At 38.4% G+C, this 14,020-nt stretch overlaps 1 pseudogene; it reads right to left on the bottom strand.

The window, feature by feature from the left end:
* Positions 1-629: 629 nt before the first annotated feature.
* Positions 630-878, bottom strand: LOC136379558 (ATP synthase membrane subunit K, mitochondrial pseudogene; annotated as a pseudogene).
* Between the last annotated feature and the right edge of the window lie 13,142 nt (positions 879-14,020).

Genomic DNA, 14,020 nt, shown 5'->3' with positions numbered 1-14,020 from the left:
AGAGCAGTGGCCCCAAGCCCCGGGCCGTGGACCGGTACTGGTCCCTGGGCCATTTGGTACCAGTCCGCAGAGAAAGAATAAATAACTTACATTATTTCCGTTTTATTTATATTTAAGTCTGAACGATGTTTTATTTTTAAAAAATGACCAGACTCCCTCTGTTACATCTATCTAAGACTCACTCTTGACGCTTGTCTTGTAAGTTCAACAATTATATTTTAAAATACCACAGTTTTTACTCCAGTCACATAATTTTATTTTGTGCGTTTATCCGTCCCACCCTAAGACCGGTCCGTGAAAATATTTTCTGACATTAAACTGGTCCGTGGCCCAAAAAAGGTTGGGGACCTCTGCCTTAGAGGAAAGCACTGATCTTTCTTTGTCTGGTCTCTCTCCCAAAGTCACCAGTAAGTAGTCACTCCACCCTAGGGAGCAATCAGTGAGGGAGCAGATAAACAGTAAAGGCACTACTCACACTGAGTGTCTGCCACATGGGAAGATATATCAAAGTCGGTAATAACCATCGTTGTCCTAGGAGAACCTAAAATCAACCTAGGGGGAAGGGGATGGAAAGATGTAAGCTGCATTGTTTCCCCCTTCAGCTCATAATTTATTGTATAAATTTACCATCACATGATGGGTTGACATGAGCTTTTCCAGGCACGGGAATGTAACACATGAGGCACAACAGTTTGGAAGCTAAATGTTGCTTTCACAGCTGGATTATTTTTAAGACCTTAACTTAAAGTATAAGATCATTGAAGCAATGCCTCCATATGTGGCCTGTACATAATTCATTCTACCTGTGAAAGTATAAAGTTGAAGTATTTTTCAATACCAGTGAAGTGGAATCAGGCATCAGTTTCTGGACCTGCCATGATTTCAATCTTGCAAAAGAAACAAATTCTGCAGCCTGTGTTTCAACATATGTAGCTACCTCTCAGTTTGGCCAAAAGAAATCCTGTAAACTGGATTCTGTGGGTCTCAATCTGGACACACTTCCGCCTTCCTAGTAACGATATTTTAAAAAGTATCAGATTGTCCTGTATCTTAAGGTATATATGGTGGTATTCTTATGCCTGTACACACACACACACACACACACAAACACCGCTGACCATGACATTACAGATGGTGTCTATAAAAGCAATTATAGCCTATAAAAGTTATTATGGGATCTCAGAGTCCCCTTTCTGTGTCATCTGGCCATAGGCAAGAAATTCTTGTGAAACTTGCCTGAGAGCAAGCTTTGTTTCCTTCTGCTCTGTGGGGCTTTTATCCAGAAGCCCCTGGGCCACCCAGTCTTTACACGGATACCACTGACTTTCACTCTCTCCACTGGTTTGAGCTGATGCAGCTTTACACTGGCTGGTTAGCAAGCTACATAAAGGGCGGCATTTGGCAGTGTGTAATGCTGGTGGCTGAGGCCAGGCAGGTTCACATTGGATTTCGGCAGATGGCAGAGAAACTGTGGAGCCAGAAAGTGTCAGGCCATACCCATTTATTGGAGGCTCACATAGACAGGGGAGCAAATAAACAGCAAAAGGGAAAGAGCTAATAAACAAAGGAAATTCTGCTATTCGCAGTAAGGCCAAGGGAGTGAGGAAAACCGCACCTCACGGTGGCAGGAGAGCCATCTGGGAGAATCACCTCCCAGGGGAAGCACCCATAGCCTTCTATAGGCTGTGCACACGTGCCTCTGCCACGTGCTCATACACTAATCAAGCAAAGTGCTTGCAACTGGTAACCCTGCGAGCAAGCCTAACACAGCTACCCCACATTCCACCCCTTTAGGGTTGCTCGCCTCACAATCTATGCACAGATTTCTTCTGAGATGGTCCCTGTGCAAGGAGTAAGGTACATTACAAAAAACAAAACAGTACAGTCTATAGCAGTGGTGGTCAATCTGGTCCCTACGGCCTACTAGTGGGCGTTCCAGCTTTCATGGTGGGTGGTAGCAGAGCAACCAAAGTATAAATAAAAAGATAGATTTAAATATAGTAAGTTGTTTTATAAAGATTTATTCTGCCAAACAGCAAAAATTTGACATAAAGTACTGGTAAGTAATTATTACAATATGCTTTAACTTGCTGTAACTCTGCTTTATAAATTTTATAAAGAAAAGCTACTTCCCTACTTTATAAATCACCATTACTGTGGTACTGGTGGGCGGTTAGAAAATTTTACTACTAACAGAGATACAAAAGTGGACAGATGGTAGGTATAAAAAGGTTGACTACCCCTGGTCTTTAGCAACATAATTTAAAAACACAGCTATGGGTGACATGATAGAGTGGTCAGCGGCACCAAGAGAGGCAAATCTTTCCCTTCTGGCAGAATACAGGCCAGAGTTCTCTCTGCAGACAGCACAGTAGCAGGTACCAGAGGCCGCCCCGGGCAGGCATAGCAAACCTTATCGGCCTGCATACCAGCATCTGCTGGTTCAATGTGCAGCAAAATGGGAGAACTCATTATTGGTCATAAAGAAATTACAAAGGTGCCCTTCATAATGCTGCCCCCCTGAGCACTCAAGGGGTAATACACTTCTACCTTAGGTGGCCAGGTGCTGATTGCCCAGGGAGTCAACTGTAGATCCATCTCTAGCTCCTTTCCCCATGGTGCCAACAAGGCCACCCATCGTAGGTGGTGGGCCTGTACAGTCCATGGCCATGTCCATTGAAGCTGTTGGCTTTTAAGAAGGGATGTTGGGGCAGGCAAAAGTACATTGCTCTGCTGTCCAAAGCCCGGCTTGTGCAAAGTGTTCTTGATGCATATCTGCAATTGGATAGGAGCAGCTGCCCAATGCAGGAGGGCTTCCACTGAAGCTGGGCACCCCCATCAAGGTCTCTCATTCAAAATCCAGAGTACTGTTTATAAGCAGCATGTCCATCCAGTAAGGGAGCTGGTGCCCCACTCCTGTCGCAGTTCCTGCTTTAAGAGTCCATTATACCGCTCAATGATACCAGCAGCCTGGGGGTGGTAGGAAACATGGTACTTCTAGTCCACACCTAGGTCTTGAGCTGTTGCCTTACCATAGAACCCATGAAATGGGTACCATTGTCACTTTCAAGGACCAGTGGCTGGTACGCAGCACTCAGGTGGTCCAGAGCCTATACGATTGTCCTTTGGTCTGGGTTATGGGCTGGGTAAGCAGCATCTACACAGGTGATTACATACTGGTACATGTCTGATTTTGGTAAGGGTCCGATGATGTCTATCTGCCACCGTGTCAGTGAAACACGACCTCTCTGGACCTGTCCAGGTGACACTAGTTGTCTCCATGGGTGCTTCTTGGAGCACACTGCACATTGCTCACAGGCTGCAAGTACCTCTGCACAGGACACAGGCAAGTACCACACCTTAACCGTAGCCCACATAGTTTTCTGTCCCACATGGAGCAGGTGCTGGTGGAGTCACTGTGCCACGTCACCTGCAGGTACAGTCTCCAACCATCGCACCCTTGCCAACGTATCTGCCTCATCATTCCCAGGATGGGCTAGAGGGGCATGCCCATGACATGATATACTGTCACCTGCTTCTGGTGTCCTACTTCCCATAAGTCCTGCCACATGGCCTGACCCCATAGTGGACGGTGCATTACCATCCACTGGTTAATGTGTCAAGTAGCAATCCAAAGGGTCAGTCCACTATAGACAGCTCAGCTATTGGTATAAACCATTATAGGTGAAGGTTCATTATGGGCAACTAGCCATATGGCTCTTAATTCTGCCCATTGGCTGCTTTGGCCTGTATCTGTGTCCATCTAAATAGTCTCAGTGGCTGGATGGAAGGTTATGGCTGTCCACTTGGCTGGTTGGCAAAAATCCTAAACAAAATGCTAGCAGATCAAATACAACAACACATTTAAAAAATAATACATCACGATCCAGTGGGGTTCATTCCAGGACCACAAGGATGTTTCAACATACAGAAATCAATCAACATCACACATACACCACATCAACAAGGCATAGAACAAAAATTATATGACCTCATCAATAGATGCAGAAAAGGCACTCAATAAGACACAACATTCTTTTATGTTTAAAACACTCAATAAAAGCAGAATAGAAGGAAAGTAGCTCAACATAATAAAGGCTATATATAGTATGACAAACCATCAGCTAATATCATATTAAATGGTGAAAAAAATAAAGGCTTTCCCTCTAAAATCAGGAATAAGACAAGGCTGCCCACTCTCTCTACTCTTATTCAAAAATATTTCTGGAAGTTTTAGCCAGAGCAATCAGGCAAGAGAAATAAATAAAAGGTATCGATTGCCGGGAACCAGTGCGACTCATAGTTGTGCAGGTCCTGAGGGATAACAGTGCAGAATTTAGAAATAAACACAGAGACAAAAAGAATGGGATCGGCAGGTCTTCTAGTGGCTGATAACCTACCAAAAAGCCTCTACATCTCTGGTGAGCTTTATTTTATAGTGCAGAGAGCAAATCCATTTGCAAAATAAAGAGGTCTCTGATACAAAGTCACATTTCTAAAGTATACCAGGAATTTTCCCAAGAGTAAAAAACAACAACAACAACAAACCCACCATGCATAACACCTCAACCAGCAACTTCACAAAACAAATGATAAGAGGAAAAATATATAGATTGCTTTTAGCAACTAAATAAATTAGCAGAAACCATTAGAGTGTGTGGGGAAGGGTTAGCTTTTGGTTAAGTTCTTAGACTTCAAGGGACTTTGTCAGCTTGCAGCCTGTCTCCCATAATCCATACTTGGAAAGAAGTAAAGGTATCACTTTTTGCAGATGACAAGATTCTGTATATAGAAAACCCAAAGACTCCACCAAAAAACTATTAGAGACAATAAACCAATACAGTAAAGTCACAGGATATAAAATCAACATACAAAAGTCTATTGCTCTTCTATATGCCAAAGATAATACTTTGGAAAATGAGCTAAAAAAATTCCTTTTACAATTGCAACAACAACAACAACAACAAATACCTAGAAATAAACTTAACAAAGGGTGTGAAGGAACTATATACTGAAAACTATAAAACGTCATTGAAAGAAATTGAAAAAGACATAATGAAATGGAAAAATATTCCATGTTCATGAATTAGAAGAATCAACATAGTTAAAATGGCCATATTACTAAAAGTAATATACAAATTTAATGCAATCCTCATCAAAATCCCAATGTCATCTTTTAAAGAAACAGAAAAAAAATCACCAGGTTTGTATGAAACCATAAAAACCCTGAATAACAAAAGCAATCCTGAGGAAAATGAATGAAGCCAGACATATCATACTACCTGACTTGAAATTATACTATAGAGCCACGATAATCAAAACAACATGGTATTGGCAGAAAAATAGACATACAGAGCAATGGAACAGAATCAAGAGCCCAGAAATATAACTACATATATATGGACAAATTATCTTTGACAAAGGAGCCAAAAATACACAATGGAGAAAAGAAAGCCTCTTCAATAATTGGGGCTGGGAAAACTGGAAAGCCACATGCAAAAGAATAAAACTTGACTACACTTTGTCGCCCTGCAGAAAAATTAATCCAAAATGTATCAAATATGACTTAAATATAAGATCCAAAACAATGAATTGTATAAAAGAAAACATAGGTACTAAACTCATGGACCTTGGCTATAGAGAACAATTTATAAATTTGACCATAAGGGCAAAAATAAATGAATGGGACTATATCAAACTAAAAAGCTTCTGCACAGCAAAAGAATCTGACAACAAAACAAATAGGCAGCCAACTAAATGGGAAATGATATTTTCAAACAACAGGTTCAATAAGGGGTTAATATCTAAAATATATAAAGAACTCACAAGCAAACAATCCAAATAAAAAATGGGGAGAGGACATAATAGACACCTCTCCCAGGAAGAAATACAAATGACCAACAGATATATGAATATATGCTCATCTTCATTAGCTATTAGAGAAATGCAAATCAAAACTGCAATGAGATACCACCTCATACCTGTTAGATTAGCTATTATCAACAAGACAAGTAATAGCAAATGTTGGAGAGGCTGTGGAGAAAAAGGAACCCTCATTCACTGTTGGTGGGAAAGTAAAGTAATATAACCATTATGGAAGAAAGTATGGCGGTTTCTCAAAAAACTGAAAATAGAACTACCTTATGACCCAGCAATCCCTCAACTGCGTATCTACCCCAAAACTAAAACATTGGTATGTAAAAACACATGCAACCCCATGTTTATCGCAGCATTATTCACAGTGGCCAAGACATGGAAACAGCCAAAGTGTCCTTTGATAGAGGATTAGATAGAAAAGATGGAGTACATATATACAATGGAATACTACTCAGCCATAAGAAATGATGACATAGTATCATTTATGACAACATGAATGGATCTTGAAAACATCATACTGAGTGAAATAAGTGAATCAGAAAAAGCTAGGAACTGTATGATTTCACACGAAGGTGGGATATAAAACTGAGACTTATGGGCATAGATAAAAGTGAAGTGGTTACTGGGGAAGAGAACATGGGGGAGGAAGGAAGGGTGTAAAGACAGACAAATATGAGGTGATGAGAAATTATTTGACTTTGGGTGATGGGTATACAACATAATCAACAGTTCAAATGCTATAGAAATGTTTGCCTGAAACCTATGTACTCTAATTGATCAATGTCACTCTGTTAAAGTTAATTTTCTTTTTTTTAAAATAAATTTTCATTAATTTTAATGGGGTGACATCAATAAATCAGGGTACATATGTTCAAAGAAAACATCTCCAGGTTACCTTGTCATTCAACTATGTTGCATACCCATCACCCAAAGTCAGATTGTCCTCCATCACCTTCTATCTAGTTTTCTTTGTGCCCCTCCTCCTCCCTCTTTCCCTCTCCCTCCTTCTCCCCCCCCCATAACCACCACACTCTTGTCCATGTCTCTTAGTCTCGTTTATATGTCCCACCTATGTATGGAATCATGCGGTTCTTGGTTTTTTCTGATTTACTTATTTCACTCCGTATAATGTTATCAAGATCCATCCATTTTGTTGTAAATGATCCGGTGTCATCATTTCTTATGGCTGAGTAGTATTCCACAGTGTATATGTGCCACATCTTCTTTATCCAGTCAGCTATTGAAGGGTATTTTGGTTGTTTCCATGTCTTGGCCACTGTGAACAATGCTGCAGTGAACATGGGGCTACATGTGTCTTTACGTATCAATGTTTCTGAGTTTTGGGGGTATATACCCAGTAGAGGGATTGCTGGGTCATAAGGTAGTTCTATTTTCAGTTTTGTGAGAAATCACCATACTTTCTTCCATAATGGTTATATTACTTTACATTCCCACCAACAGTGAATGAGGGTTCCTTTTTCTCCACAGTCTCTCCAACATTTGCTATTACCTGTCTTGTTGATAATAGCTAATCTAACAGGTGTGAGGTGGTATCTCATTGTAGTTTTGATTTGCATTTCTCTAATAGCTAATGAAGATGAGCATCTTTTCATATATCTGTTGGTCATTTGTATTTCTTCCTGGGAGAAGTGTCTGTTCATTTCCTCTTCCCATTTTTTATTGGGTTGTTTGTTTGTTTGTTGTTGAGTTTTATGAGTTCTTTGTATATTTTGGATATTAGGCCCTTATCTGAGCTGTTGTTTGAAAATATCATCTCTCATTTAGTTGGCTGTCTGTTTATTTTGTTGTCAGTTTCTCTCGCTGAGCAAAAACTTCTTAGTCTGATGTAGTCCCATTCATTTATCTTTGCCTTCACTTCTCTTGCCTTTGGAGTCAAATTCATAAAATACTCTTTAAATCCAAGGTTCATGAGTTTGGTACCTATGTCTTCCTCTATATACTTTATTGTTTCAGGTCTTATATTTAGGTCTTTGATCCATTTTGAATTAATTTTAGTACAAGGGGACAAACTGTAGTCCAGTTTCATTCTTTTGCATGTGGCTTTCCAGTTTTCCCAGCCCCATTTGTTGAAGGGGCTTTCTTTTCTCCATTGTGTGTTGTTGGCCCCTTTATCAAAAATTATTTGACCATATATATGTGGTTTTATTTCTGGACTTTCTATTCTGTTCCATTGGTCTGAGTGTCTACTTTTCATGCTGTTTTGATTGTCGTGGCTCTATAATATAGTTTGAAGTTAGGTATTGTAATGCCCCCAGCTTCATTCTTTTTCCTTAGGATTACTTTGGCTATTAGGGTTTTTTTTATAGTTCCATATTAATCTGATAATTTTTTTTTCATTTCTTTATAAAATGTCATTGGAATTTTGATAGAAATTGCATTAAATTTGTATATTGCTTTGGGTAATATGGCCATTTTGATTGTATTTATTTTTCCTATTCAAGAACAAGAAGTATTTTTTCATCTCATTATATCTTTTTTGATTTCCCTTAACAATGCTTTGTAGTTTTCATTATATTTCACCTATATAATGAAATAAACATTTGTAATGTTTATTCCTTGGTATTTTATTTTTTTTTGTTGCAATCGTGAAGGGATTATTTTGTTGAGTTTAGTTTCTAGTGTTTCATTGTTGGCATATAGAAAGGCTATAGACTTTTGTATATGAATTTTGTATCCTGCGACCTTACTGCATTGGTTTATTGTTTCTAGTAATCTTTTTGTGGAATCTTTGGGGTTTTTGATGTATAGGATCATATCATCTGCAAAAAGTGATACCTTTACTTCTTCTTTTTTGATATGGATGCCTTTTATTTCTTTATCTTGTCTGAATGCTCTGGCTAGAACTTCTAGCACCACATTAAATAAGAGTGGAGAGAGTGGACAGCTCTTTCTTGTTTCTAATTTAAGGGAAAAGTTCTCAGTTTTATGCCATTTAAAATGATGTTAGCTGATGGTTTATCATATATGGCCTTTATCATGTTGAGATATTTTCCTTCTATACCCATTTTGTTGAGTGTCTTAAACATAAAGTTGTGTTGTATTTTATCAAATGCCTTTTATGCATCTATTGATAAGATCATATGGGGGTTTTGTTTGTTTGTTTTTGTTTGTTTTTTTTTGTATTTTTTTGAAGCTGGAAACTGGGAAGCAGTCAGACAGACTCCCGCATGCGCCCGACCGGGATCCACCTGGCATACCCACCAGGGGGCGATGCTCTGCCCATTTGGTGTGTCGCTCTGTCACGACCAGAGCCACTCTAGTGCCTGGGGCAGAGGCCAAGGAGCCATCCCCAGCTCCCTGGCCATCTTTTGCTCCAATGGAGCCTTGGCTGCAGAAGGGGAAGAGAGAGACAGAGAGGAAGGAGAGGGGGAGGGGTGGAGAAGCAGATGGGTGCCTCTCCTGTGTGCCCTGGCCGGGAATCAAACCTGGGACTTCCGCAAGCCAGGCCGATGCTCTACCACTGTGCCAACCGGCCAGGGCCAATCATATGGTTTTTGTTTTTTGTTTTGTTGATATGGTGTATTACGTTAACCGTTTTACGTATGATGAAACATCTTTGAGATTCTTGGATGAATCTCAGTTGAGCATGATGTGTTATTTCTTTAATATGTTGTTGTATTTGATTTGCTAGTATTTTGTTTAGTACTTTAGCATCTGTATTCATTGGAGGTAATGGTCTATAGTTTTCTTTTTTTGTGCCATCCTTCCCAGGTTTCAGTATGAGGGTTATGTTGGCCTCATAAAATGTGTTTGGAAGTATTGCTTCTTCTTCAATTTTTTGGAAGACTTTGAGTAGAATAGGAACCAAGTCTTCTTTAAATGTTTGACAAAATTCACTAATAAAACCATCTGGGCCTGGACTTTTATTTTTGGGGAGGTTTTTAATAGTTTTTTCTATTTCCTCCCTGCTAATTGGTCTGTTTAGGCTTTCTGCTTAACAGACTCAGTCTAGGAAGGTTGTATTATTCTAGGAATATAACCATTTCTTCTAGATTGTTAAATTTGGTGGCATATAGTTTTTCATAGTATTCTACAATAATTCTTTGTATATCTGATGTCTGTGGTGATTTCTCCTCTTTTATTTTGGATTTTGTTTATATGAGTCCTTTCTCTTTTATCTTTCATTAGTTTTGCCAAGGGTTTGTCAATTTTGTTGATCTTTTCAAAGAACCAGCTTCTTGTTTTATTAATTTTTTTATAATTTTTCTGTCCTCTATTTCATTTATTTCTGCTCTCATTTTTATTATTTTCTTACTTTGGCTGGTTTTGGGTTTTCTTTGTTCTTCTTTTTCTAGTTCTTTAAGGTGTGAAGTTAGTGGTTCACTTGAGCTCTCTCTTGTTTGTTCATTTTGGCCTGAAGTGATATGAACTTCCCTCTTATTGCTGCTTTTGCTGCATCCCAGAGATTCTGATATGTCGTACTGTCATTTTCATTTGTCTGTATATATCTTTTGATCTCTGCGCTTATTTCTTCTTTGACCCATTCATTTTTTAAAAGTATGTTGTTCAGTTTCTACATTTTTGTGGGTTTTTTCCATCTTTTTTACAGTTGAATTCTAGTTTCAAGGCTTTATGATCAGAAAATATGCTTGGTACAATTTTGGTTTTTCTGAATTTGCTGATGTTATTTTTGTGATCCAACATATGATCAATTCTTGAGAATGTTTCATGTACACTAGAGAAAAATGTATACTCTGTCACTTTGGGATAAAATGTTCTGTAGATGTCTATCATATCCAGGTGCTCTAGTGTTTCATTTAAGGCCAATATATCTTTATTGATTTTCTGTTTGGATGAACGATGTAGATCCATCAGCGGTGTATTGAGGTCTCCAAGTATGATTGTGTTTTTGTCAGTTTTTGTTTTTAGGTCAAGAAGTAGCTGTTTTATATATTTTGGTGCTCCTTGGTTAGGTGCATATATATTAAGAATTGTTCAGTGTCTTGATTCAGTGTCCCCTTAATCATTATGAAATGACCACTTTTGTCTCTGAGTACTTTTGCTGTCTTGTAGTCAGCATTGTGAGATATGAGTATTGCTACACCTGCTTTTTTTGGATGTTATTTGCTTGGAGTATTGTTTTTCAGCCTTTCACTTTGAATTTGTTTTTATCCTTGTTGCTTAGATGGGTCTCTTGTAGGCAGCATACAGTTGGATTTTTTTTAATCCATTCTGGTACTCTGTCTTTTTATTGGTGAGTTTAGTTCATTAACATTTAGTGTAATAATTGACACTTATGTGTTCTTTTTTTTAAAATTTATTTATTAAATTTAATGCAGTGACATTGATAAATCAGGGTACATATGTTGAGAGAAAACATCTCTAGATTATTTTGACATTTGATTGTGCTGTATACCCCTCCCCCAAAGTTAAATTGTCTTCTGTCACCTTCTATCTGGTTTTCTTTGTGCCCCTCCCCTCCCCCAACCCCTCTCTCCTTCTTCACCCCATCCCCCCTCCCCCAGCCCCACCCCCCACCCCTGTTGCCATCACATTCTTGTTCATGTCTCTGAGTCTCATTTTTATGTCCCTTTTATGTATGGATTCATGTAGTTCTTAGTTTTTTTTCTGATTTACTTATTTCACTCCGTATAATGTTATCAAGGTCCATCCATGTTATTGTAAAGGATCCGATATCATCATTTTTTATGGCTGAGTAGTACTCCATAGTATATATGTACCAAAGCTTTTTAATCCACTCGTCCTCTGACGGACACTTGGGTTGTTTCCAGATCTTCGCTATTGTGAACAATGCTGCCACAAACATGGGGGTGCATTTCTCCTTTTTGAGCCGTTCTATGGTGTCCTTGGGGTATATTCCTAAAAGTGGGATAGCTGGGTCAAAAAGCAGTTCGATTTTCAGTTTCTTGAGGAATCTCCATACTGTTTTCCACAGAGGCTGCACCAGTCTGCATTCCCACCAGCAGTGCAGGAGGGTTCCCTTTTCTCCACATCCTCGCCAGCACTTATTCTGTGTTGTTTTGTTGATGAGGGCCATTCTGACTGGTGTGAGGTGATATCTCATTGTGGTTTTAATTTGCATTTCTCTAATCATTAGTGATGTTGAGCATTTTTTCATATGCCTGTTGGCCATCTGTATGTCCTCTTTGGAGAAGTGTCTATTCATCTCTTTTGCCCATTTTTGGATTGGATTGTTTGTCTTCCTGGTGTTGAGATTTACGAGTTCTTTATAAATTTTGGTTATTAACCCCTTATCAGACGTATTGTCAAATATGTTCTCCCATTGTGTAGTTTGTCTTTTTATTCTGTTCTTGTTGTCTTTAGCTGTGCAAAAGCTTTTTAGTTTGATATAGTCCCATTTGTTTATCCTGTCTTTTAATTCACTTCCCCATGGAGATAAATCATCAAATATATTGCTCCGAGAGATGTCGGAGAGCTTACTACCTATGTTTTCTTCTAAGATGCTTATGGTTTCACGGCCTACATTTAAGTCTTTTATCCATTTTGAGTTTATTTTTGTGAGTGGTGTAAGCTGGTGATCTAGTTTCATTTTTTTGCAGGTAGCTGTCCAATTTTCCCAACACCATTTGTTAAAGAGGCTGTCTTTACTCCATTGTATTTCCTTGCCTCCTTTATCAAATATCAGTTGTCCATAGAACTGTGGGTTTATTTCTGGGTTCTCTGTTCTGTTCCATTGATCTATATGCCTGTTCTTATGCCAGTACCAGGCTGTTTTGAGTACAATGGCCTTGTAGTATACCTTCATATCAGGGAGTGTGATACCTCCCACTTTATTCTTCTTTTTTAAGATTGCTGAGGCTATTCGTGTTCTCTTTTGGCTCCATATAAATTTTTGGAATATGTGTTCTATATCTTTGAAGTATGTCATTGGTATTTTAATTGGTATTGCATTGAACTTATAGATTGCTTTGGGTAATATAGACATTTTAATGATGTTTATTCTTCCTAACCATGAACACGGTATATGCTTCCACTTGTTTGTATCTTCCTTGATTTCTTTTATCAATGCTTTGTAATTTTCTGAGTACAAGTCTTTAGTCTCCTTGGTTAAGTTTATTCCTAGGTACTTTATTTTTTTGGTTGTAATTGTGAAGGGGATTGTTTCCTTAATTTCTCTTTCTGACTGTTCATTGTTGGTGTATAAAAATGCCTCTGATTTCTGAGTATTGATTTTATATCCTGCCACTTTGCTGAATTCATTTATCAGGTCCAGTAGCTTTTTGACTGAGACTTTAGGGTTTTCTATATACAATATCATATCATCTGCAAATAATGATAGTTTTACTTCTTCTTTTCGCACTTGAATTTCTTTTATTTCTTTTTCTTGTCTGATAGCTGTGGCTAGGACTCCCAGGACCATGTTAAATAAGAGTGGTGAAAGGGGGCACCCCTGCCTTGTTCCTGATCTTAAGGGGATTGCTTTTAATTTTTTCCCATTGAGTATGATGTTGGCTGTGGGTTTCTCATAGATGGCTTTTATCATGTTGAGGTATGTTCCCTGTATTCCCACTTTGCTGAGAGTTTTGATCATGAATGGGTGCTGGATTTTATCAAATGCTTTTTCTGCATCTATTGAAATTATCATATGGTTTTTCTCCTTCTTTTTGTTTATGTGATGAATCACATTGATTGATTTACGAATATTGTACCAGCCTTGCCTCCCCAGAATAAATCCCACTTGATCATGGTTTATGATTTTTTCCATATATTGTTGGATCCGGTTTGCTAATATTTTGTTGAAGATTTTAGCATCTATATTCATCAGAGATATTGGCCTATAATTTTCTTTCTTTGTGTTGTCTTTGCCTGGTTTTGGAATAAGAATTATGCTCACCTCATAAAAGGAGCTTGGAAGTCTTCCTTCCTCTTGAATTTTTTGAAATAGTTTGAGAAGGATAGGAGTTAGTTCTTCTTTGAATATTTGGTAGAATTCTGTTGTGAAGCCATCGGGCCCTTGACTTTTCTTTGTTGGGAGTTTTTTGACAACTGTTTCGATCTCCTTTGTTGTAATCAGTCTATTTAGGTTTTCTGATTCTTCCAGATTGATTTTTGGAAGATTGTATGTTTCAAGGAATTTGTCCATTTCATCCAGGTTGTCTAGTTTTTTGGCATACAGTTCTTCATAATATTTTCTTATAAT

Source organism: Saccopteryx leptura, chromosome 8 (genome assembly GCF_036850995.1).
Source record: "Saccopteryx leptura isolate mSacLep1 chromosome 8, mSacLep1_pri_phased_curated, whole genome shotgun sequence".
NCBI classification, from domain to species: Eukaryota; Metazoa; Chordata; class Mammalia; order Chiroptera; family Emballonuridae; genus Saccopteryx; species Saccopteryx leptura.
The sequence above is the reverse complement of the archived record's forward strand: the minus strand, read 5'-3'. Positions and strand labels throughout refer to the sequence as shown.